The sequence below is a fragment of the Lepidochelys kempii genome, chromosome 8 (assembly GCF_965140285.1).
Source record: "Lepidochelys kempii isolate rLepKem1 chromosome 8, rLepKem1.hap1, whole genome shotgun sequence".
NCBI classification, from domain to species: domain Eukaryota; kingdom Metazoa; phylum Chordata; order Testudines; family Cheloniidae; genus Lepidochelys; species Lepidochelys kempii.
Window position 1 is genome coordinate 19,457,876 of NC_136387.1, and position 27,161 is coordinate 19,485,036.

At 41.0% G+C, this 27,161-nt stretch overlaps 1 long non-coding RNA gene across 1 annotated transcript in view; it reads left to right on the forward strand.

Moving 5' to 3' along the window:
- Window positions 1–5,751: 5,751 nt before the first annotated feature.
- LOC140916499 (uncharacterized) overlaps window positions 5,752–27,161 on the forward strand; it is a 99,680-nt gene continuing 78,270 nt past the window's right edge. Inside the window, exons 1-5 of the long non-coding RNA XR_012160530.1 lie at window positions 5,752–5,828; window positions 6,018–6,074; window positions 16,096–16,183; window positions 20,265–20,374; window positions 21,739–21,824. This is a non-coding gene — a long non-coding RNA (uncharacterized LOC140916499). The remainder of the gene's footprint in view (window positions 5,829–6,017; window positions 6,075–16,095; window positions 16,184–20,264; window positions 20,375–21,738; window positions 21,825–27,161) is intronic.

Here is a 27,161-nt window from a genome sequence, read left to right on the forward strand (position 1 = left end):
AGTCAATTATATGGTTTAGTCTGTTATTATCACCTATGAAAGTGAGCATAAGAGACGTTATGTGGCTGATACAGCAGCTCATGCTAAAAAGCAGGAAGTGTTTTATGTGTCAAAAATTCCCAGCTCTCATTATTTCAGTAGTGAAGGCTCCATGGCTCATCACGAACCTTCTTGTGATCCACACACTCAGTGTTAATGTGGCATTGATCCTGGCCAATTTGACCCACTGCTCGAATCCACTGCTCCCCAAATGACCCTCTATAACGATGTCATGGCGGGGAACTCCACTGTGCATTGGGGGCATGCAGAAACTTCAAGTAACCCTTTGAACTTGCAGCCTGTCCCTTTCAAATCCAGTTTGAGTTCCTTTCTGTAGTGTTTGGTCTTCAACCAAGTAAAGAAACAGAGAGGGACAGGTTGATTAACACATAGGAAAGTAGCAGAGAGGGTTGCTGTATTGTCTTCTGGGAAATAAATACAGGAACTGATTCAGCACTCTTTTATTGGCAGAGCACCAGTTGGTAAAACATGGCAGAGACCTGAGGTTTCCCCTGCTGGGAATCCTGGAGAAGACAACTAGCAAAATCTGGAAAAGACTCTTGTCATCCTTTTCCAGGGCTTCTCACAAGAAATAGAATGGAGAGCATTAAACAGTGCTGGCCTGGGATGTATGGGAGGGGCCAACAGGCCATTAAGCACAACTGCAATAATTTCTTGTAAATGTCATCTCAGCACTTTCAGCCTTTTCTCAAGCAAAAATGGTGTTTATTAGTTGAAGGCTGCTCTGGATGTTTCCAGCTTGTATTGTGTAGTAAACAGAATGCAAATACAGTAACAGGGCCTTTTCAGATCTCACTGCCCAGGTTTAAGAGGTACCTTTGAATATGGACATTACGTTCTGACTTGTCCTCACAGATGGGATGATGTTTTTCAGTATATCTCATTTCCTATGTACATAGTGAGAGATACCATTCATTCCACTGATGCTTTATTCCTTGGAAATACCCCTTCCAGAAAAGTTACCTTTGCAAGTAGCATTAGAGACCAAAGAACTCAACATCACATCCTTATATCACACCCTTAAGCCCACTGTATGGCACACAGATACTAACACATGAATAGAAATGCCCAAGAGATGACTCCAGCCATGGGGAAGTGGATTTATTATTAACGGAATCCAATTTGGTGCCTTTCAATCTTCATGAGGAAAACCAACACTAAAGTAATAGCGCCAGGCTAATTAATCTAATATCAGCCTGTCAATATCTCATGACTGTTTTATTTTGAACTTATTTAATGGAGAATGAACAGCTGGAGCGTGAATGGCAAGAAACACTCCAGTTTTGTACCATTCATTGCAAATTCACATAACTTTAGTCCACTCAACAGTACTCTGAACTCTAGACTAGTTTTTCATCCTGACAGCTCCATAACTCTGATTCCCCCTCCCTCATCCTCCTGAAACACTGAGAGTTGTCTTGCCTGGTTGACCATAGTAATTCTATACATAGAGACCTGCTGAAATTAATATGTGCAACAGAAGTATTAATAGCAAAATGTGTTAGGAAACTACAATGTATGCATGGAACTGAGAAATGTGATGTCTAGTGGTTAAAGAATTCTAATACTGACGATATGCTGCTATAATGCAGCTTTGCGGGCAATTCCCTTTATCTACACAGCCGCAACAAAGGTACGTGAAGTATATTCGCCGACATCCCACTCCCCTCAGCGATAACATCACACACCTAACTGGGGCAATTTACATTCTAATACAATTAAACTCTTCAGTTCCACAGCTGATGTGCACAATTTTCAGATGTCTCTTGCTGCACTACATGAAATTCTTTAAAGTAAATAAATAAACAAATAAATAAATACTGGAGACATATGGCATATAAACATAGGCTCTCAGATGCACCCGTTTGATGGCCATACATCAAGCAGAGAAGATCAAGCACAAAAGACAGTAAAGGCAGTAAGCAATATCATCTTATAACAAGTGTATAAAATAAATTCCTGGTATCCTTTGCTTTTCCCATCATAACAGCACACTTGTGCAGGGCTCCAAGTGTAGCACTCACATTGAAACGATAGACGAACAGATTTCTACCATGACCCACTTTCAAATCATTAAATATTCTCCAAGTAGGATTCCTTGGTGCTAAATCTAATGTCAAACAACAGCAGGGAATTTACCTCCATTTAAATCAAAAGGACTTGAATTAGCAACGGACCCAAGCAAGGACTTCCTTCTGTCAGAGATCTGGTTTAAGATGCAGCTTGCCTGTTAACATTATCTCTCTGAAGAGAGGTGGAACCTCCCAGCCATTTGTCAGGTGGCTGCCTGGTTTTAATTGTGGACTCGAAACAGATGTTCCAAGCTTGCAATTAACTAAATTAATATCTTTACTTAAACAAATCATTCTGCCTTTAAAGAACTCTTGGAAATTTGTATATTGAGCATGTACTAGATTTCAAAGAACCGGGGGGGGAGGGTATTATTGTAGTTGGAAGTGGCTGACTATCATAGAGCTGCAGAGCTAGGCATCTGGATTTTGCTATTTTCTATAAGGAAAGCTATATGTACATATATATTAAACAGACATACAACTTAAGTGGTTCACAGGCTTTGTGTGGGCTCATGCTTAGGGATGAATTTCACCCATAGAAGGCTGGTGAATCCAGTTAGTAATTATCATTATTAAATATTTATAGGATTGTCATGCCCAGATTCCCCAATCAGGATCTGGGCACCATTGTACCTGGCACTGTACAAATACATATGACAAGGCACTGCAGAATTCAATATTTATTTTTTATTAATTTTGATGCATATTGATGTTTATTTTTAAGCACTTTTATTGATCTAAATTTTCAGAGTTACAGGAACTCATGGGGTCAGACAACAATTATTTTATGACAATAGAGATTGAGATTCAAAAAGTTTAAGTTTTATAACTGTTGAAACACAAATTGTCAACAACACATGCAAAATATACAAAGTAAATGTACTTTAATCAAACTCAGTTCCCCAATCAGGATCTGGGCACCATTGTACCAGGCACCATACAAATACATATGACAAGGCATGGCAGAATTCAATATTTATTTCTGATTAATTTTGATGGGTATTGATGTTTATTTTTAAGCACTTTTATCAATCTAAATGTTCACAGTTACAGGAACAAATTGTCCACAACACATGCAAAATATACAAAGTAAATGTACTTTAATCAAACTCTGCTAATTTCGCAAGCAGCATTTTTCTTTTTTTGCCTATCCAATATTTTTGATTATTATTTATGAAAATATTTTTGTCGGTTTGTGTGTGTAAGGTAAAAATCAATGTTTACCTACATTAACCAATAAAAATCAAATCCTTCCAAGTCTCCATATGAAGATATGGTCCCTATCCCAAAGAGCTTACAGTCTAAAGCCCTGATCCTACAAAGATTTATACCTATGCTTAACGTTATGCACTGTGAGTAGTCACATTAGCTTCATGTGCACGCCTTTGAAAAATCAAGCCTAAGTAGACAAGCAACATAAGAAGGGAGAGTCCATTTTATATATATTTGTTAATTTAAAATTTTTATTTGGGGATTTTTTTAGCTTTGTAATGATACATAAATATCAGCTTTCCCCAACTGTCCACAGCCAGCTGCCTCTTAGCCTAGCCATTAAGCATTGTCTGATTTCTTGAAGGCATCACAGCAGAAATTGCTCTTGAAAAGAATATAAAGGAGGAGAGGATAGAAAGAGTTCAAGAAAGGCGTTCCATAAGAGATAGCATGTAAGTACTTGTATATAGATTTGTATCCTATAAGATTAATGGTAATCTGTGCTGATAAGTAGCCTGTATTTTTGAGGGTGTTAGTTTTAGGTGTTCCTAATATTTTTCTTGTTTGGGATTTTACTTTTAATGAAGTCATATAGAGAGAGTTGGACTCCTTGTAATATGATAGCAACAAGTTAAGTATTGGGATAAAGATCTAAATTGACTCCTGTTACCAAAGTTACCAGACAAGTTAACTGCATATCCCTTCAAAGCTTACTGAACTTTAATAATTACTAGAGGTGTGATAATAGACATACCAAGACTGGAATCATTTACTTGACTGCATTCTCATTGCACGGTGGTTATGTCTTAGGAGAGCAACTTGCTTCGTGGGGTAGGAAGATTTCTATTCTGGTGCAAACCTGGGATTTATTTCTGATAAAAGATTGCAGCATCTGTGATTCCATTATTTGGGTTCTGCTTAACCTTGAAGATGAATTAAAAAAAACAAAAGTTATTCATTTTTGGTTACATTTATAGCCAGGCAAATCAAATTTATGTGCCTTCTCCCCATTTCCCAGCTGCCTACTTTACTTCTCCCTTAGTCTCTCATCATATTTTCTCTTTTGTTTTCAGTTTTACACTGAGCAACGATGTTAGCTTTCTAAACTGCTCAGCAATCTCAGCTTGCACCCGCAGACTTCCAAAGGGTTGATTAATGCAGGCTGCCGTCTTCTCCATTTTTATAGCTCCTGTTCCATAACACCCTCACAAATGACATTTCCGTGGTAATGGTGCACAAGAGAAAAGCTTGAAACAGCAGGTATATACAACTTAAGTGGATGCAGGTTTGTGATTTAAAGTTCCTTCCTATATCACCCAATAAAAACTATTATTATTTCACACTCCCCAAACCATCTATCATAGAGATGGAACACCCTGACAGGACTTTCTGATATGATACATTTGGCACAATGTTGCATAATAAAAAAGTTTGCATCATTATGAAGAAGATATATGCTGAATCTGACCTGCTATCCTAGAAAAATACCACAATACAAAAGAAACAAAGACGACACACTTTTTTTTTAATCATAAAACAAAAGAGATTGTCTCAAGGAAGCAGCAGATAATTCTCTCCAATGACATAGGTGGCAGTGAAGGAAGCTTTGGGGGAACATTTATCCCTCTGCAGCTGTCTCTGGTTGGTGCACAGAGTAGTCACACATCCTGCATTCTTTGTTTGGAATGAGCGTTCTCTAGGTACAGAGTCTCTTATGGTAAAAAACACGCTAAAAGATAGCACTACGAAAAGTAGAACCTCAGAGTCCCAAACACCAGAGTTTCGAACTGAGCAGTCAACCAAGCATCTCATTTGGAACCAGGAGGATGCAATCAGGCAGCAGCAGAGCCCCCTCCCCCCCAAAAAAAAGCAAATAGAGTACAGTACTGTGTTAAATGTATACTAAAAGAATTTTTCTTCTGCATAGTAAAGTTTCAAAGCTGTATTAAGTCAATGTTCAGTTGTAAACTTTTGAAAGAACGACCAAAATGCTTTGTTCAGAGTTATGAACATTTCAGTGTTACAAACAACCTCCATTCCTGAGGTGTTCATAACTCTGAGGTTCTAGGATACTAACCAAGGGACTGAGCATCTGTAGGAAATGTATATAGTGCATTTTCTCCTGTTTATTTTCTGGGGTGTCATGATTAGGCTTTAAAATATATGTGTACATTTAGAATATAAAAATTACACTAAATAATCGCTTGCACTGCAGAATTTCTGAGTTAACTTGTGATGGCAGAGAGAAACTGATATGTTCTATTCTCTTATGTTATATTGCTATGTATCTTGAAAGTGTCTGTTACTATTACTTTTATCTCCATCTCCCAGATAAAACATATATCTCAGAGTTGTACAATCCTGCTCAGGCTCCAGCTCACCAGCTGAGCCAACAAAAAGAACCAAAAGGAGAACTAGTTTTGGCCATATGGACTCTGCTCTTAAAACTGAAAATACTTTCACTGTCTTTTCAGTATTGTAGAGGTAGGTGATGGATTGACACAGGAAGTTCAGATCCCATATCCCCAAATTTCAAGGTGGCTTTCAGTTCTGGTTTTGACTTCTCATGATTAGTATTACCTTGACCCTAGAAATTAATGGGAATTTTGTCACTGAGTAAAAAAGGAAGCGATATTGAACTTGTTTATTTACATGGGACATCTATCTAAACAGGTGCCTTCAAGCAACATGGGCATATGTGAGAACAAATCTAAGCGGAGGAGAATAAGGGTGAGCATGATTTGAAATGGAACCTTGTTTTATTAAAATGAGAGAGAAGCCAATCTGTAGGCAAAGCATTTTGGGGACTTCTTAGATAGCAAAACCTTGATCAACTCCCTGAGCATGCCTCATGTGGACTAGATGTTTCCAAAAGCATGAGCGGAATCAGGCTGGAGTGCTTGTAGTTAATAAAAAGTATGGTTTCAATTCAGAATATTAGCAACTGCCTCTGAAGAAGGCTAGTTTTAAGGTTAAAGCACTAGACTGGGACTTAGAACTGGATTTTGTTCCTGATTCTGCCACTGACTTCCTGTGTGACCTTGGGCAAGTTATTCAGATCACGGTTTTCAAAGAAGATCACTTTGGGGACGGAAATATTGAAGCACCCTAAATCACTAGGTGCTTTTGAAAATCTTGGCTTCCATCTCTCTGCACCTCAATTCTCCATCTGTGAAACTGAGCTAATACTTCCTCCTTCTGTACTACTGGAATATTTAGATTGCAAACTCTTCAGGGCCATGGTAGGGTCGTATTATGTATGTGTAGAAATACCTGCCACAGTGGTCCTGATCTCAGCCAGGGCCTCCAAGTGCGACTGAAATAAATAATAATAAATAATGATCAATCCACAGGCTGAATATTTGAAGAGATTTATTAATAAAATGTGTATATTCTTAAAGCAGAAAACAAGTTGAAATGTGTGAAATTAATTATTCATTGTGAATTGTTCCCTGCGCTCTAGTGATTTGTTTTTTAAATTGACAAAAAGTCTGAAGGTGGTGTTATTCACAAAAATGTAAGGTCATCTTCAATCTGCTGTAGGGGAAAGAACTAGAAAGTTAACACAATTTTCACTTTTCTGCAGAGAAAAACTCCACCCTTGGAAATAGTTGTTTATTCTAAACTGGGTGACTAAATTATTGGGGTAGCCTCCACAATAGATTTGGGCTGAAATCAGGCCCACCGACAGGAGGTGGGGGGCAAAAGGGGCAATTGCCCAGGGGTGCGAGCGATTTAAAAGGTCCCGGGGGCCCCTGGCTGCCGCTGCCAGCAGCACAGTGGGGCTAAGGCAGGCTTCCTGCTTGCCCTTGCTCCGCACTGCTCCCGGAAGTGGCCGGCACATCCCTGCGGCCCCTGGGGAGGGGGTCTCCGCAAGATGCCCTTCCCCAAGCGCCGACTCTGCAGCTCCTATTGGAGCAGCAGTGGCGCACAGAGACCCCCTGGGCCCTCCACCTAGGAGCCACTGCCAGAGAGGCGTGCTGATCTCTTTCGGGAGCCGGTCGAGGTAAGCGCCGAATCCCTGGCTTCCTCCAGCACCCAACTCCTGCCCTAGCCTAGAGCCCGCATCCGACACCCAAACTCCATCCCGGAGCCTGCACCCTACACCTCCTTCCGCACCCAAACTCCCTCCCAGAGCCCAACCCTGCACTGCCCAAATGTCAGGCGGACCGTGTCTGCATGGGCGCAGCTTGTGTGTGCGAGAAGGGCCCATTGATTGTTCTGCCCTGGGGCCTGGAATTGCTGTTGGTGGGTCTGGCTGAAGTGATCAGAAGTGAGGCTAGTGTCCCCATGTTTGGCTGCCCAGTGTGAGACACCTAAAAAGAGCTTGACTTTCAGAGAGTGGGAATTCACTGTATATGCTCCATTGTGCAATTTCTCTCTAAGGTTTTCCATCCAGCTGTTTTGTTACTAGGGCTGCTTTCCCCCCAGTTATTTTCTTTTACCAGAAAGCTACTTTAAGCTAGTTTTTATTTTTTCCATGAATACACGTGGAAAGTTGTTTCTCCGAAGGTTTTTAAGCTTTCTGAAACAAACCAAAGACTCATTTGAACTTAGTATAGCTTGGATTTCCCAGGAAAGCATCAGTGCAGAAGCTGGTTTGCAATTTTAGAGCATCTAATTTTGTAACAACCCTGATGCTTCACAAGAGTCTGGTTTTTGTGTTTCATTTCGAAATGTGTCAGCATTAAAGAGGTGAATTCACACTGAGCAAACTTTAAAAAGAAAAGGACAACAAAAGGGTCCGGCATTATACGATTATAAATAGGGTGACCAGATAGCAACTGAGAAAAAACGGGACAAGGAGTTGGGGGTAATAGGTGCCTATATAAGAAAAAGTCCCAAAAAAGGGACCGTCCCTTTAAAAATGGGACATCTGGTCACCCTAATTATACATAATTATACTTAGTTCTTAATTAGCACTTTTCATGTACAGATCTCAAAGTCTGTTACAGAAGGTAGGGAAGTGTTATCTCTGGTTTTATGGATGGGGAAACCAGTGCACAGATTGGTGAAGTAACTCACTGAAGGACATGAAGCAAGCCAGTGGAAGAACCAGAATGAGACCCCATCTCTCCTGACTCCCACGTCAATGCTTATCCTCCAGTGCATTAACACTTAGCAAGGTATTGGCTGAGACACCCTTGCAGAAATGAGTGTGAGTGCTATGATGCCTGTTCTAGATTAAGAAAAAAAATCAGACTCTTCCTTCTCAACTAGTAACCATGTTGAAAGCTGTAGTGCAGATAGGAATCAGTCATTTTTACCACTTGACATTTCAGTGAGTCCAGTTTACAGGGCAGCTTCCCCTGGCAGAAGTTGCACCTGTGCCAGACTCTGGGTCTAAATTTTGTCATTGTACATGTAACCCTGCTGGGTAATCATCACCACTTTCTACAGCATTCTGAGTTTTTCATGAATGGGAGGATGCCCATTCAAATACAGAGGAAGCCAAACTCCGTTTACTTTTTAAGATGTGACCAGATCAAAGCCCATGCAGGCATGGCTTTTGGTCACATCTCACCCTTACAGCATGTGCACAGTATCAGCTCTTGGTATAATATTTTAAAGTGATTTCATATTAATCCTCTTTGTAAGTCTTAGTGATAATTAAGAAAGGAGATTCACTTTATTTCTATTGACTTTATGTAACATCTGTTGACATGAGGAATGTCCCCTTTTCAAACCACAATTGCAGTGGTCTTACACAAAGCCTGGAATCGACTGGATACGATTGATTATGCTAAATAATATGTTGGCCTAGATAGGATTGAAATGCCTGTGACATAAGCAGGTCAATACTGTTTGATTCAACATTGAGGCTACATGAAGAATTCATCGAGCTGGTTAGGACCATGTCATAAGCACAGCAAAAATTTACCGCCACCCGCTGCAGTTTAGCAAGAGTTTGTAAATATATATACACAAGTAAATGAACCATTAGGACCCTACTGTGCAACTCATTTTCTTTAAAAGGGAGGTTGGGATGGGAGTAGAATTGTGCTATCAAATTACCCCTCTTCAGATGATGTCTTCATTTGCAAAAGAGAGAGATTATTAGTGTACAAAGGCATACAAAATGCAGATAAGAGAGACACATTATAGTGTTTTCTCCTGGGTTTTATTGTAGATGTAAACAGGGTGTGGAGAACTGACATCTGTGTTCTGAGAAGAGCAGTAAGGATAAAAGAATAAAAATGCTGTTTGAGAAATTAACCACAGAACAAGATTTCTATGGACACACTCTTCCCACATGTCTTTGGCCCCAGCTACATACAAATGAGTTATAAATAATTACATTAATGGTATCAAAGCAAGTCATAATGGGCCAAATTACCGTCAAGTTCTGACTTCAGTGGAGTTACCCCAGATTCATATCCATGTAAATGACATGAATTTCAATATATATGTGTGAACTTGTAAATAAACCCTAAAGCAACTACATGTATACAAACAGGTTTCAGAGTAGCAGCCGTGTTAGTCTGTATTTGCAAAAAGAAAAGGAGGACTTGTGGCACCTTAGAGACTAACCAATTTATTTGAGCAAAAGCTTTTGTGAGTAAATTTGTTAGTCTCTAAGGTGCCACAAGTACTCCTTTTCTTTCTACATGCATACAGTTTGTGTTTTTCCAACCACAATGAACTATAGACATTTTCAGAGCATGCCCACTGAGATCACCTCCATTATTTCTCAAAGACTCTTTGAAGTTAATAGGCCCCACTTTCAGCCCCAAAACCTAATCAAAAACTTCAAGACTATGTAGTTAAATTTTTCACAATGTGTCACAAGTATTGATCTGAATGCATTAGGAAATCTGAAAAATACAGCAGTGTTTATGTTTTTCTTCCCCCCCTCTAATACTTAAAAATAGTCTGACACTGCCTGGAAGTGTACCTGTGTCTGCAAGCAGGAGAAGGTCTAGAGAAGGTGTAAAGGTGATAACCCTTCCAGCAGATTCTGTTTTTGAATGGTCTAAAGGTGATTTCTGCATTAGCTAATATTTAACAACAAACTTGCCCATTAGGGAAATCCAAGGTAATCAAGCACTGAGCACTAGATCAACACTAAGGAGAAACTATCAGACACGGGCCAGGTTCTGTTCTTACCTACTCTAGTATGAATCTCAGCCACTCCATTAACATCAGTAGTTAGAGCTTGGATTTACTCAAGCATAAATCAGATTCGGCCCAATATACCATGTGTGTTTTGTTTCATGAACACAGTGAACAGCCAATCTTTCTCTGGCTTTATGTATTTTGGTTCGCTCGAACCCCCAATTTACTTAATTTCATTGGATTAATCTTGGGGGGGGGAAGAGTGGGAAAACAAAAACAAAACAGGTTTCAGCTATTTCAGTTGTGAGCAAAGGATGTCTCCCACGCTGTGCTCCGAGTAGTTTTTATACTTTTGGGTGTGAATTGCCACTAGAAACAACAGCAACTTGCACACTTGTTACTTTTTATTCCCAACCTAACAGTATAGCAAGTCTGCAAGATTTTGTGAATTAGCTTAGTGGGATGCAACACTTGTTCAGAGAATTGAAATTGTGTGGTGCTCCCTCTAATGTTATCAATTCTTCATAATTGTTTTCTATTTACATCCCTTCCTCTAAGAGATAAAAAAATGCAATTTTCTTTAGCCATATGCATAAGCAACTAGCCCATAAGCCTCTAGTATTTGCTGGGAAAGAGGGTATTTGATATGAGGAAGCAGCACTAGTGAGAATGGTAAATATATATTTGTGGCACACAGTTTTGCTTTCTAGCTAGCCAGCTAACGTTCTCTACTCTCCTTTAGATTCCCACCTTTCTTTTTTTCCTCTGCAGACCAGGATTTTAAGAGGACTGTAATGCCCAGATAAATAATAAACAGAGTTTTGACCCTACTAGTGTTTGTGAAATACCACTCCCTCCTCTAGGCTTGATTGCAGGCCTTTTAAAGAAGTGGGGCATAGGTATTCTGGAGGCAGTGCTAATGAGCAACACATGTTAACAGTTAAAGCCCGGATTTAAAGGTTTGCCTGAGTGAGAGAAAGGCTAGGAATAATGTGGAGATGTGAAAATGGCCTTTTAAAAACTAGGCATTTTAGGAAATCTAATTTGAGGGCCAAAGGCTGACCTCTTCTGACTGCTTTGGGATTGTAAAAGAGGAGAGGAAAATAAAATGTATTAAGCAGGCCGAGTCTTTTGAGAGTTTGAATCTGATTTTGTTTGGCTATTTTCTCCCATAGTTTTTCTATTGTGTATCTGTAAGGATAAACCCCGCATAATTGGGATAATGAGGACTTAGAGTGAATCTGTTTGTCCTGAGCAGACTATACCCTTCACAGTGTGTTTCAGAAAGGGAGTAATTACAACCCTGCAGCAGAAGCTGCAGGCAACTGCTTTTTGAAAAAGTAACAAGCATGTTATTGTACCACTAGGAGAATGCAAAGCTTTCTCCCCAACCCCAGGCCTTTAAACCTACAAAAGGCTATCTCTGGAACTCTCCAACCTGTGATCATCACTATGCTATTAGGTCTAGATTATCCATACATGAAAGCCTGTCATCAACTAAATTAACACAAACTCCATGCCAAGCCTTAATTTAAAAAAATCATCAGCTTAGAACCACGACTGCTTAATGCATACAACAAAGGCTAATGGGAGAGAAATAATCACAACAAAGGAAAAATAGATTCTGGACACAACTACATGAGTATGGATGAATCACCCCAAAGCTAATATGAGATGTGGGAAAGAATGCATTTATTCAAAGTACTTACTACATATAGAGCCAGATAACTTTGGTAGCTTTAGCCTTGATGCACAGACACTAACCATCAAATCTTTCTCTCTGTTCCATTCCACCAGTCTAGAGCGTCTCTACTGATTTCTGTGGAGAGAAAAGTTGGGTGAGGTAATATCTTTTATTGGACCAACTTCTGTTGGTGAAAGAGACAAGCTTTCAAGACCTGAAGAAAAGCTCTGTGTGAGCTTGAAAGCTTGTCTCTTTCACCCGCAGTAGCTGGTCCAATAAAAAATATTACCTCACCCACTTTGTCTCTCTAATATCCTGGGACCAACACAGCTACAACTACACTGAAAACAATTTCTATTGAACCACCCCAGTTAACTTAACCCGGTTTAACTGAGAGCAGAATATGGCTCTAAGCTTCTAATTGCTCAATTTTAAAACATTCCCCCTTATTTTTCTTTACAGGCTCAGTGCTTCCAACTCCCCCAGGGCATTAATCTCCTTCCCTCCTCTCTTAAATCTGACTCACCATAGGATTCTTTATTGTTCAGTGCCCTTGGGTGGGAGGTTGGTTTGCCTCTAGATTGGCTAGCTGTTCATGCCCTTTACAAAATGTCTTGATCTTTTTTAACACAGGAACAGACAAGAACATGAGCTGGCAATGAGCACTGATGTTAAGCTACCCTTCATGATGTGTATTTTGAACTCTGGAATTATCTATGTTCAGAGGAATCCAGAAGCCTCCCATTAGGCACATAATTTTGAGACTACTATCCTATGAAAGAAAATTTCTCCTTTACCCTAGCCAGCGATTAGTTTATGACCTGGCCTGTCAGCATTAATAGACTTTATACTTTTACCCTAGCTACTATGACTGATGATGCTATTCTTAGCACTATAAGTGTCTCATCGTATTTTAAACCAAGGCAAGCTATATGCCTCCACAATACTTCAGTGATTGGTCTTCTCGAATTCACCACTACGAACACTGTGATTGTAGTATTATTTTATAGTTGTACAGTAACAACACCCAGTGCCACAATCAGAAGCAGGGCTTCCTTGAGAGGAATGATGGCCAGTGATTAGGGCACTAGCCTAGGACTTAGGAGACCCATGTTTAATTCCCTGTTGCACCACAGATGTTTTCTGGGATCATAGGCAAGTCACTTAGGCCCAGATCCTCACAGATATTTAGCTGCCTAACTCTCATTTGGGTGTTGTGAGGATAAACCTATTAAAGACTGTGAGGCACTTGGATACTGTGGTGATGCGGACCATATAAATACCTTAGATTGTGCAAGCCATGGCACAAACACAGGCTCCAAAACTGAAAAGAACTCTGCAGGCAGATCCATTCCCCACTGAAGGCAATGGAGCTCCCTGAGCGTGTGACTCTGCTCATTTGCAGCACCTTGCAAAAACAGAGTCAGAAAAGTAGATGCTGTGATTGCCACAAACAGCTCACAATTCATGAAGGTGGGAAGCATAGAAAGGGCAGGGGACAGACCAATCAGATATATACAATTGTTATATAATAGCAAATGTACATATGTTCGTATTCAGATTTGTGATGACGTAAATATTGACTTTCCCCCTATTGCCATTCAACCCACATCCCTCACCCTAGTTATTAACACATACTAGCTTGCTTTTCTTTTGAAGAGAAGGGGGTTCTGAGAAGGGACTTGAAGGAGAGGACAATAGCCTTACATGTAGTTCAGAGAGGCCTAGATGGAGCAACAGTAGAGATGGTATCTACAGCACCATATCCTTCTCCACACAAACCCACTTGCAGGAGCACAGGTTCCTTGTTGGCTGCCTTGTTACATGGATTTTATCCACACTGAAAGCAAGGATGTCAGACTGATTCCATAGGATCCTGCTGTATTAGCAGGAGTGTGGTTAGCAAGACACGGGACGTCAATCTTCTATTCTACTCAGCACTGATAAGGCCTCATTTGGAGAATTGTGTCTAGTTCTGGGCACCACACTTCAGGAAAGATGTGGATAAATTGGTGAAAGTCCAGAGAAGAGCAATAAAAATGATCAAAGGTCTAGAAAACATGACCTATGAGGAAAGACTGAAAAAACTGGGTTTGGAGAAGAGAAGACTGGGTGGGGGGGAGGGGGACATGATAAACATGATAGCAGTTTTCATGTACATAAAAAGTTGTTATAAAGAGAAGGGTGATAAATTGTTCTCCTTATCCACTGAGGACAGGACAAGAAGAAATGGGCCTAAATTGTAGCAAGAGAGAGATTTAGGTTAGACAATAGGAAAAACTTCTTAATGGTAAGGGTAGTTAAATACAGGAACAAATTACCTAGGGAGGCTGTGCAGATTTTTAAGAACAGGCTGGACAAACACCTGTCAGGGATGATCCAGATAATATTTATTCCTGCCTCAGTGCAGGGGATTGGATTAGATGATCTCAAGGTTCCTTCCAGTCCTACATTTCTATGATTCTTTCCATGGGCCACCCATAACTCTACTCAGATGGCTTCAAGGTCATTCATCACAATTCATGATATGGCAGTTGGGCGGAAGAAGGATAGATTGTATTTTCAGTTCCAGCAAATTTTATCTAATTCTCTGCCAACGTGACTATGGGCAGTAAAGTCAAATGAGACCATACAGATGAAGGAGGAGGAGAAAACACTAATAAACACTTTAAAAAGAGAAAAGAATTCTATTTGGGGAACTGCTGGCTCCTGAGTTGGATGTGATGCGACACTGTGCCATCTGTTTATCTCAGTACAGTACGGATTGGAGTAGCTGAGGTCCTATAGTAACACATGCATAAAGAGAAAATGGGTAGCAGGATGATTTATTACTTCTCTGCCATCTGATTGATGGATGTAGCAAAGACAAGCTTTTCCTTTCTCTCCAATCATTTTTTAAGTTGAGTTTAGTGATCATGAAAGGTGCCAGAATGACAGCACAGAAACATGGACTCCTGGACTTATCCACATAATACTTACAGACCTGACTAGTTGGGACCCCCTGTAAGGTGACAGTATAATTCAGGGGTCAGGTTGTGGCTAGCTCCCTGCATATGCAAATATGTGGTGGGGATGGTAGGGTGCAAGGAAATTATTTCAATGAGTGTTAGCCACCAAACCTGCTGAGGCACTTTTGAAATTCCCACTTAGGGCCTATCTGCATCTTTAGGTACCTTTAAGTGCCTTTGAAAATCTGCCCTACGTCCCCACTTTGAGCTCCCACTGCAGGTTGACACTGCCTCACTGCAAGATAGTACATTAAAGATATAATTACCCTACCTCTGCATAGTCATTCAGTCCCTAGACTCCCTGATGAGATTGCCATCAAGGGGACAATGGTGACAGCGTCCTCTGGGAATTGTTCTAAGACCATCACTTTATTTTACAGGCTGTAAATCACCAAATAGCCATCAGTGGCACTGAAGTAGTGTGGAGCTACAGGGGTTGGGGTGCACTTATAGCTACTTCCCAGCTTTTAGTTCGATATCTAGAAATACAGCAATGTCATTCTAAAAAGAACCAGAGAACCTGGAGGATATCATTTACATAGAGAGAAATAACTTTAGATGGGACTGAAATTAAATGACAAAATAACCATACAGGTCTCTAACATCCTTTACTCACACTTACAACTTGCAATACTGAAAATAAGTTACCTTTGTATTTTTCTCTTCTTCTTTTCCTGGAGGCATATAACTGTCATTGCTTTTAAATTTTTTTTTAATGTATTGATATGTCTCACATTAGTCTCGATCTCAGCAAGATGTCTATTTTCTCTCACTACCTACATTTTTCTTCACAAACTCTCGTTTAGCCCTTGTGTTAGATGATGCTTAAAAGTCCTGTGGGAGTCATAACAGATGATGATTAAGTACCCTAAAGGAGACGTGGGAATGCATTTCTACAATCCCTCTCAAACATTTTCCTTTCAAAGGCGTTTTTTGCCTCTCTATTAAGTGAACGTCTTTTATGGTGAATTTTATTTTTACAGCTTCTCTCCCTTTACTCTAGTGGGATGAAAGCGTTTAAAGTGGACTCCTGATTCAAATCAGAGGAATTGACAATCAATTGAATATATAAATCATTTCAAACAAACCTGGTAAGTACTGCCCTTCACAGCTATCTTTGATACTTACCTGGCCCTCATTACATTACCGTAGTATCTGAGCACCTCATAATCTTATCCTCACAACAGCCATGCAAGGTAGGAAAGTCCCCATTTTACAGATGAGGAACTGAGGCACAGAGAGACTAAGGCCCAGATTCACAAAGGAACGTAGGTGCCTAAATCTCAGACATTGGTGCCTAAGTCCCAGTTTTGGCTCCACTTGTAATCCACAAAACTCCCATCAATCCCAGTAAGCACCTAAATTCTCTTGGCGCCAAAGTTAGCAGGATAAAAGTTCCCTCGATGCCTGTGTTCCTGCCTCGGGGCATGCACACTGCTTCCTCCCTCTAGGCATCCAGATGCCTACCTCCTGCCTAAGCTCCAGAGCGATTCACAAACCAGGGATGATAGGCAGCTGAATGCCAAAGTCACGTACAGGGCCTGATCTGGAGGGTGCTCAGAGGCTGCCTACTGCATCGGGTCCATTCAAAATCTGGCCATTGAAAGAGGTGGCAGCATCTGTGTCATAAATATAAAGGGAAGGCTAACCAGCTTTAAATCCCTCCTGGCCAGAGGAAAAAACCCTTTCACCTGTAAAGGGTTAAGAAGCTAGGATAACCTCGCTGGCACCTGACCAAAATGACCAATGAGGAGACAAGATACTTTCAAAGCTGGGGAGGCGGGGGGGAACAAAGGGTTCTCTCTGTCTGTGTGTTGTTTTCACCCAGACCAGGGCAGGAATGCAGGTTAGAACTCCTGTGAAGGGCTAATAAGCAATCTAGTTAAATATGCGTTGGATTCTGTTTTGTTTAAATGTCTGATAAAATAAGTTGTGCTGAATGGAATGCATATTCCTGTTTTTGTGTCTCTTTGTAACTTAAGGTTTTGCCTAGAGGGATTCTCTATGTTTTGAATCTGATTACCCTGTAAGGTATTTACCATCCTGATTTTACAGAGGTGATTCTTTTACTTTTTCTTCAATTAAAATTCTTCTTTTAAGAACCTGATTGCTTTTTCATTGTTCTTAAGATCCAAGGGTTTCGGTCTGTGCTCACCTATGCAGATTGGTGAGGATTTTTATCAAGCCTTCCCCAGGAAAGGGGGTGTAGGGTTTGGGAGGATTTTGGGGGGAAAGACGTTGCCAAGCAGGCTCTTTCTCTGTTATATATTTGTTAGACGCTTGGTGGTGGCAGCAATAAAGTCCAAGGGCAGAAGGTAAAATAGTTTGTACCTTGGGGAAGTTTTAACCTAAGCTGATAAAAATAAGCTTAGGGGGTTTTTCATGCAGGTCCCCACATCTGTACCCTAGAGTTCAGAGTGGGGAAGGAACCTTGACAATCTGTATTGTAACTCTTTTCCCAGTGGGTAGAGCACTCACCTGGAATGTGGAAGAGTTAGGTTCAATTTCCAACTCCTGCTCTGTGAGAGTTGGAGAAAGGATTCAAACAGGGCTCTTCCACCTTTCAGGAGCATGCTGGAACCACTTAGCTATGGGATATGTTGACATGGGGCTTCAGTTTCTCCTGCTGCAGCTATTCCACCGTAGAGAAATAATGAAAGAGTGATTAGAGCAGGAGGACTGGATCCTGGGTCTCCCACCTTCCAGACCCTGGGCTACAGAGTCATTCTCATTGTCACTGGCTCAATCACTCTTTCATTATTTATCCACAGTGGAACAACTTCCACAGGAGAGACCCGCTGAGGGCACCCCACATCAGAATATCCCATAGGTCAGTGGTTAGAGCACTCTCCTGAGAGATCCCTGTTTAATCGTGTCCCCCCCCTCAGCAGAGAGGGAGGAATCAGACTTGGGTTTCCCACAGCTCAGGTGAATATTCTAATCACTGGGCTAAAAGTTATAAGGTAGGTGGTGGCACTATCTCCTTCAGCTGTTTGTGTGGAGCAAGTCAGTGTGGCTAACTCATTCCCACAAGAAACACTTAAGGTGCCTAACTCCAAGTGGCTGGCTACTGTTTGAGGATCGCTAAGCAGAGCTAAGTGCCTCCCTGCAACCCAGATATAGGTTCCTATCTCAGAGAGGGACAGAGCTTAGCACTCACCCCCATCATTGCAATCTCCCCACCTCACACGCTGCCTTTTGTGGTGCCCATCTCACTGAAGCGGGAACCCAGCCACCTAACTCAGCTTTGCGGATCAGAATGTCCGTCCCTGTGCTTTTCTAAGTGCTGTGGCACACTGTGTTGCAACACCTACGTCCCTTCCTGGATCCCATTTTAAGGGACTTGTCCAAGGTCACACAGGAAGCAGAGCAGGGAATCAAAACGCAGGGTCCCCAGTCCCAGGGTACTACCCAAACCACTGGGCGCCCCTTCTTTTTCCTGAACATTTCTTAGCCCCAAACTTCATCTGTTATATCATATTTTATGAATACATTTGTCCAATGGACAGATATGACTCAGCTGCACAGTGCGCACATATATTGAGTATATACTCAATAAAACAAAGCTGCAATTTCCTGACAATGACTGGCCATATATTTACGTGCTATGTGTCACTGCATGCTAATAGAGTACTTTAAGTACATAACTATTCATGTCTACTAAACAAAGGGTGTTCTGAGGGTCAACAAGAGCTAAGTTACATGATTATTAGGAACTTTGTCTTTGAAGAACCGCGGATGCATTTGAGAACAATGCACTACCAGTTATGTTGTCTGTATGTACTCTCTCATTTTACGCAGGGTGAGGACATTTGCATGGAAATGGATTTTTATTAGTAGTATCATTTTAGAGATTAATTCCAGTCAAAGTCCCGAATCTGAATGCCAGGTGATGTTCAAAACCTTAAACCCGCAAGGGGATCAAGTGTTCCAGATTATAATGGATTGAACCAAAACTCCAGATCTAAATGCTTTGCCTCCTAAGCTTTGGAGTGTTTCAAATCCGGAACCGGATCTGAATTTGGTGGCTGAAGCCCACTTTTGTTCTTAACACGTCATTAGTTCTGACTGCTTATTATCCATGTGAATCACCTTCCTGGACTTTCAGGGCCTTCTGATCCCCAGGGAGGATTCATCTGGATAGTGAGCAGGCAGTGCTACCATTGAACCCATTCCTTGGTAGGTTTTGGGGACAAGAGGTGAGAGGAAGGGGAGAATCTTTATTTTTGTGGGCCAGGCTTCCTAGAAGCTGTAGTGACAGAAGCTGTTTGGAGGGAGGTCTTGATTCAGGCATTCCTCAGCTGCCCTGGTCTTCCTGGCCCTCTATGCTCCCTTAACCTTCCCATCCTAGGGCTCAGCAAAGGGAAGGTTGCAGCCAGTTTCCACCACTGCATCCTCCCTTTCCAGACGATCCAGCACAGTAACCCTATATCACACAGTCTGGAGTGGCTTACGACCGTGAGCCACCCCAGACTGGTGGTATGTTCTATAGTTAGATTTCACCAAGCTAGTAACAAATGTGAACTCCTGGATCACTGTATTAACAGTCTTACCATGGAGTCACAGACAGTCCTCCTAGACCAGTGGTGGACATGCTGGCCATTGGATGGGAGAACAGCGAACCGTGGCCATTGGGAGCTGTGGGCGGCTGTGCAAATGTAAACAAACTGTCTGGCAGCCCACCAGTGGACTACTCTGACTGGCTGCGTGTGGCCCACGGGCCGCAGGTGGCCCACCACTGCTTTAGATTCTCCTGTCTATCTTGTCACTCAGTCAAACTGGACTTAGTGATAAATGGTCTTTAACACCAAAAATCACACCACATTCTGGTTGCTTCCAGTCCCAAGAAACCAGTCACTTACCCCAGATCAATTGGTACCCTAGATCTTACACCAAAGACAAACCCAGTAGCCAATCCTGTTATAAACTATCTAAAGATTTAATAACTAGGAAAAAATATGAGAGTTATTTACAGGTTAAAGCAAGCAAACATATACACACAAATGAGTTACTCATCTAAATCAGGTTGTAACACCTCCAGAGAAGTATCCCCACGTGGGGAGCCTCCCCTATATTGGTTCAAACTGGATTCTCAAGACATCAGCCGCCAAAGAAGACTTTTGGTTAAATAGCTTAAGGTTAAACTGACTCAGGGCCTTCTTTTTGATTCAGCAAATGGACACGACCCACTCTCCTGGGGAGGTGGGGTCCAAATCCTTCCTGGGAAGGGTTGGACAGACTTTGACCTTCTGAGGCTCAATCAGACTGACGGGTAACTTCTGGTAAGGTTTTAGCATGTGTATTGGAACTTCTATTGATTTTATATGTTTTCTCCGTAATGCTTTCACCTTAAGAATAAATGTGCTTGATTATAAAGAGCTGTGTGGTAACTTATAGCTGTGGGCAATTACAACTGTGCGTAGCCTCTGAGGAGAAAGCAAAGCACAGACTCAGGCCTGTGCAGGTAGCCTGGCATGCTAGGGAACTGACAGTGTAGATGGGAACTGTGTAGCCTCGGAAAACCCCATTCAGGAGGGAGAGTGACGTAAGTCTTCACTCAAGAGAGGTGGTGGTTAAGGAACTAGGAGCCTAGACTGGGTGTCATTACTGGACCTCAGAGAGGGAATACAGGTTCAGTTGCTCTGAACCGTGTTAGGGAACACAGGAGGAGACATGCCTCAGAGAGGTGTCCCCGATGTATAATACCTTTTGGGACTACTTCTGGGACAGTGCAATTTCTGAAGTGCCCCTGCTCAGGGCTGTGTCTTACAGCAAAATCTAACCCTAAAGAAGCAAAGCTCATGTTTTCACTGGGACTCTAGAAATGAAGAGCAAGTGAAATAAAAATACAGAAAAGAAGTTATACACAAGCAACATCATTTCCAAAGCTTTTTCCACTTTCCAAAAGTTTTCCATAAGGTGTCAGTGGCTCATTAATTACCAAATTGTAATCTCTGAGGCAGCATTTGTCATCTTCTAACACAGCGTTTGTTATTTAATTGAAGAGCAGTGGTCTGTAAAACAAAGAGTGTGATATCAGGTAAGCCATGTATGTCCTAATCCATATGCTCTCAACAGCTGTTCTGTCTAGCGTGATGCTTTTGGGGAACTTGTTGCAAGACAGGGGAAGCTGTTCACTCCTGAATGTGGAAAGTTTCCTGATACATCAATAATGACTATACTTGTCACTTGCATAGTGTTAAGTCTTCAAACACTTTACCAGCATTGGTTAACAATGAATGAAGGTATTTTAATTATTGATTCACCTATCCATCCATCCAGCTACTGTTTCTACCATGCTCACAAAGCTCATATCATCTTGTTATCTAAATGCTGCTTTCTAAAGCAAATGGGACTTTTTTAAAGATTGTTTCACTGCATCTAGAAGAAGGCTGTCAATCTGTGAAACCAAAGAAATCGTATATATTATAACAACACTTCACAGTGCTGTGGTACTGGGGCTCCTTCTATATTAGCACGCACTCTCAGACCCCCTCTATGATATTCCTTTGGGCAAGGAGCACAGACCCTCCAGAACCCTTTTCTCTGTAACCCTACCCCCACTAGATGTGTGGACTCCACCTCTTTGCTCTTAATTGTCTCCTTTTCCAAAATATGTCAGCTGAATGTCTCTCTTTCTCTTTAGGTACCAGGATTCTGCTCCCATGTCTTCCTTTTTATGGTCCAAATGCAATGAAAGGTTTAATCTGAAGCATATTCTCATCACTGAGGGTGAGATTGCTCTACTCAATTTCTGCTCAAATTACTTAACTGCATTAATTGTGATTTATAACACCCTGTTTTGGGGTCCCTAATGTATATTGAAATGGAATGTGTGGGTGGCCTGCTTGAAGGGAAGGTGAGTTTTAAACACATTAGGAGGCTTCTCCTGCACCCCAAAGTTACACTGTGTACTCTGCTTAGAAATGTTCTTAAACATGGACTATTCTTTGCTGACTCTTCTGTTTTAACTCTGTAAAAACTTTTCAGCCTCATATGAAAAGCTAAACTGGAATGGCTACTTATTTCCAATGTTAACACTGGCATTTGCTTTTTCTTGACATATATGTCATAGAGTTTAAGGCAGAAGGGACCACCAGGGCTATGCTGACTTCCTGTAGATCAGAGGCCACCAACACCGTCTAGTATCTGCACACTAAACCCAACAACCAGAATGAGATCAAAGTGTCACAGCCCAGAGGAGACTAGATTATTGTGCGCAACAGGCAGAGAATAGAAGGTGCACCAATGTCCTAGGTCCTTGCAATGGTAGAGAAAGGTTAAGTGACAAATACCCAGATGATTCTGGGAAATGACTTGAACCCCACGCTGCAAAGGAAGTGAAAACCTCCCCCAGATCACTGCCGATGTAACCTGGAGGAAAATTCATTCCCGACCCCAGATATGATAGTCAGTTGGACCCTGAGCATGTGAGCAAGAACCAGCCAGTCAAGCAGGTGTGAGAGATAATGCTTGGTGATATCTCAAAGCACTGGCCCTCCTGTGATGTTTTGAAGGAAGTAGACAAAAATACCTAGAATACATCGGGGAAAAACCTTCCTGGATCCTGTTGGTGACAAGCTGAAGCCCTGAATGACAAGATTATAGCAACATCTGACTGATCCTTGCCCCCGACCATCACAAGCAACCTTATCATATAATCCCACTCATAAATTTGTGCAGTTCTCTCTTAAAAGTAGTTCGGTTGTTTGCCCCCACAACTCCTATTGGGAGGCTGTTCCAGAACCTCACCTCCCAAATGGTTAGAAACCTTCTAATTTACAACCTGAATTTGTTCATGGCTAGTTTATGCCCATTTGTTTGGGTGCCAACACTGACCATTACCTCAAATAGCTCTATGAATTTGAAGGACCAAAATTTTCAAAGTTTTTCACAATGGGTGAGTTACACAAAACATTCCTCCAGCCAGAGTATGGTCATAACCCCCCATTTCTCCATACAAGCAGGCATGTGTAAATGTCCACTTTGTCTGAATGCAGAAATGCGGGGTATTGCCCACATAACGGGTGCATGGGCACTTTGCATGAAAAATCCCTTGCGTGGTGTTTTGAAAACTTAGCACTGAATAGGTTTACTTTGCAATGTTACTGCCAGCCATTCAAAATTTTCCTGACCTCACCCATAATCAGCATTAATATACAACAGATATATCTGTTTCAACAATGCAATCCTAGCTTTTTATTAATAGTTGACTCACAAACAGTAACAACTAACTACATGTTTATCCTCCCACTCCCAGGTCTATTACCTCAGGTAACTAATAACCCTAGCTTATTTTTTATTATTATTTTATTTTAATGTTAACAAAAAAGGTTCCATCTGTTTGTGATAATAGCAATGACTGACATTGTTTCAAAGCAGATTTAGAAATAAGTTTGGTCCTGACATTTATTCGGCTTGTGGGTGTTGTTTATTGCCTAGCAATTAGAACTTATATTAACATAATATAACTCCTCAACTTCAAAAATCTTTGAGAGCTTTCCGTGCACAGATTCCCAAGAGCTCTCCCCTACTCTCTTCCCTTTGTCTTTTCGCTTTCCCACCTCCACACCCATCCGCCCACCTTCCTTTAAATGTGCAGTTTCAAATTTAGAGTTCAAGAAACTTTGTTTAAATCTAAGTCATGACAGATATTTTCTTCTAGGGCAGAAGCAGCCCACAGCACCTGTATTTTAAACCAAGTTAAAACACAGCTTTTTAGTCTTCAGAAACTTTTGTTCCTCTAAAAGTATTTTGTTTAATGTGTAAGCCCCAACTGGACACTTTTATGTCAGTTTAAACCAGGCCTGTTTTGGCTTAGTGCAAATTGATTAGAAATTGGTTTAAGCTAAATTGAAATAAGCCACTATTAAACTTCAATAAGAGTGTCCACACGGGTGTTTCCACTGGTCACTAAATTGGATTAAAAACTTAGTTGCACCAGTTTGATTTAAATTTCTCATGTACATATGGCCCAAGTCAATGCTGAATCCTAGGGCCCAGTCCACCACTGGCACAATGTGTTCAGATCCCATGGAGTGGCATGTGCTATGCACATGACGACTTTGTCCCGGCATCTCCAGAGATGGCTACATCACTGTACCCATTCTGATTAGTCTCTATGACTAGCTGCTGAGTTGCAGTTGCTTTATTATATTCTGCTCCCTGTTGGCCAGAAAACCTAACACCAATAGCTTTTAAAAAAACATTGCTATTGATTTGAAACTCCTGCCTCAAGTCAAAACATTCTGCTCTTCAAGGTCAAATATTCACTAGGTGTCTATCAAAGGTTTTGCTCAGAAAGTTAAATTAGCAAACTTTTAATAGTGTTTAATCAATTTGAGCACAAATAAACATCAACCTCTCTTGTTGAGTTCTTGTTGAGCATTGATAGCTCTTCAGATCAGTTAGCAGATTCCTATTTCATCAAACTGTGCACTTTTACTATTTGAAACCATGCCCAGCTTCTCTAAAAGAGCCTTGAAGATGAGAGATCAGTACTGGTCTTTATCTTCAAACAACTATAATTTATATGAGAACAAAGTGGCTTCCAGAACAAAGCAGCCCAATAGCCTATTCCTAGGGCAAACTCTGCACTATCAGGCAGTGATTCCTTTCACAAGTAGCATCACCACAAAGTTATATACAACGACTCTGAAAGGCACTATAAGCTTCAGAGTCTCTATGCCCACCAGTGAAGTGACTGTCAAACAAGCTTGTTTTCTACCAGACACAAAGTCGCTATTCAGTTTTGATCATATTTGCGGGATTCATTTTAGCTCAGCCCTTTGGAGGGAGGCTAATAAGATGGGAAAGTCACAAGTGAGGGATCCAATTTTTCTGTCAGAGCAAACCTGAGTTTTATTGTATTAGGAAGTTGTCGCTCTTTCCGTGTCTTTGGCAACAAACTAAAGTAACTTATGCGGACACAATTTGATGTGAAAGTGGCTAACGTGAGGCGATTGTGATACTGTGTTGCATTAGAAGGAAGAGTGACAGCAAACGGATAATCTGAATGGTGGTCCTTCTACTTTGGCTTCATCTTCAGAGCCATTCCCTTTCCTGAGTTCTAACTCTATGCTTCTGCAGTTGGCCAGCAGGAGTCTGAGGTACCTGACATGCGAGTGATATCAGAGATATCACAGCTGTTTCCTATCCTAAGTACAGGGGAAAAGAGAGATGTCAAATAGCTCTATACAGTAACAAATATAACATACTGGCATTTTAATGGCGACCCCCTAAACAGAAAGAATTGTTGGCAAGAATGGCATAACTGAAAGCTATGGGAGTTTTTCTGAGTAAGGACTAAAGCCCCAAGCTAAAAATTAGAGATCCAGACTCTTAATTGGTGTAAATCACATAAATGCATCCAGGTCTGAGTTATGCTGAGGTTCTAGCTCAGAGAGAGGATCTCAGTTCTTAGTCTGTAGTTAGCAGGCTTGATGAGTGCAACATCAGCCACTTGCAAGTATTCTTTGCCATTTGTGCCTGATGATTTCTCAGGGGAGCTCCACCCTACTTCTTGATCATGAATAAATCATTACTTCCTCACCAGTCTCTCAGAATTAACGATCCTTCATCTATACAAAGGACTTTATTTTGCTGAATGTTGTAAATTGCAGTTCTTGGGAAGTGGATAGCACTTGTTTGTCTCTAGAGTAGGTTTGTTTTGCTCCTTAGGGAATACTATAGGGGTGGAAAACTGTATAGAATTCTACCCTGGGGGAAGAAAATATTTACTGTAAATTGATGTCATCGGGGCTACTCTTGCAGAATAAAGGCACAAGCTCGTGCTAGGTGAACCAGTTCTGGTAAAAGAGAAAGCAATCATGTTTTACCAAAATCTCCAAACAACACTAGTTAAGACTTTCTGGAGATTCAGAAAAGTTTGATTACATTATTTGTCCATGTTGGTGCTCCTCTGCAATTCCTGCTTCTAACTGGGAGTGGAAGTGCTGGAACACTGTGAGTAAAGCGATTATTGAGACATTTCTGCTTGGATTGGAACCAAGAGGCACTGGAAATCTCTTGTGAGTTTTCCAAAACAATTTTGCAGGCCCAAGAGGCGTGAAGGCTTTGGAGAGTGTTGTATAAATACCAAATTAACATAATCTCGCAAATTCAGAGTTTCACTCACAATTGGTGGAATCTGATTTGTGGTATAAATGCTGAATTGGATTGGGCAGCACTTTTGCTCATGTCTCTCATAAGATGAAGTAACAGAAAAGTAGAGGATGGATCCAAAGTGCAAAGTTTAGATTCCAGATCCAGTGTTTGGATCCAGGGTTTTGTGAATGGTATTTCCATACACAAAAAGCAACCATACATTTTCATCCTAAAATGACTGGATAGGTCAACTATTGTCAACTCTAGCAATTTTATTGAGAGACTTGCAATATTTGATATTTTTCTTAAAGACCACTCTTGGGGTCATGTGCATACTTGAGACTCCCAGGTTTAATTGTTTTTAAAATAAGTTTCTAGCCCTTATGGTTGCAGAGAAAAGCTTAAAAAATGTACCCTAAAGGTTCAGAAACAAGAAGAGTACCAGAATCCAAAATGTATTTTTTTAATCTTATGATCTTTAAGACCGTCTTATGAGTGTAGAGGACCCAATTCATGATTTTTTAATGCATAGGGGTGTTAATACTGAAGAAAGAACAAAAATAAGGTTTCCATGGGAGAGCACAGTATGTATGTATCCTCTGTAACAGGAAGCAGCAACTCCGAGAAAAACAAACAAACTGCTGTCTTTGCAAGCAGGAAGCTATTAAAAATATAAAGGTGCAATACACAGAAAACAAAGGTATTACAGTTTTATAACTATGTATGCATGCCACCTGAGTTCATTAGAAAAGCAGTTCATTACCAAAACTAGAGCCATCTCAGGAGTTTAGACCTTTTCCAAAGGTCTAACCTTTTCCAAAGTTCTGAGTTGTTTTTATCCGGGGTTCCTATGCAGCCAGTTTAAGGTCTAGTTATAAAGTGCAAACCTGGATTCAAAGTACAGTAGGGGATGGGAGGTGTTTGAACCCAGGGTTTTCTTTAATTTCTATATAAAAGGTAATT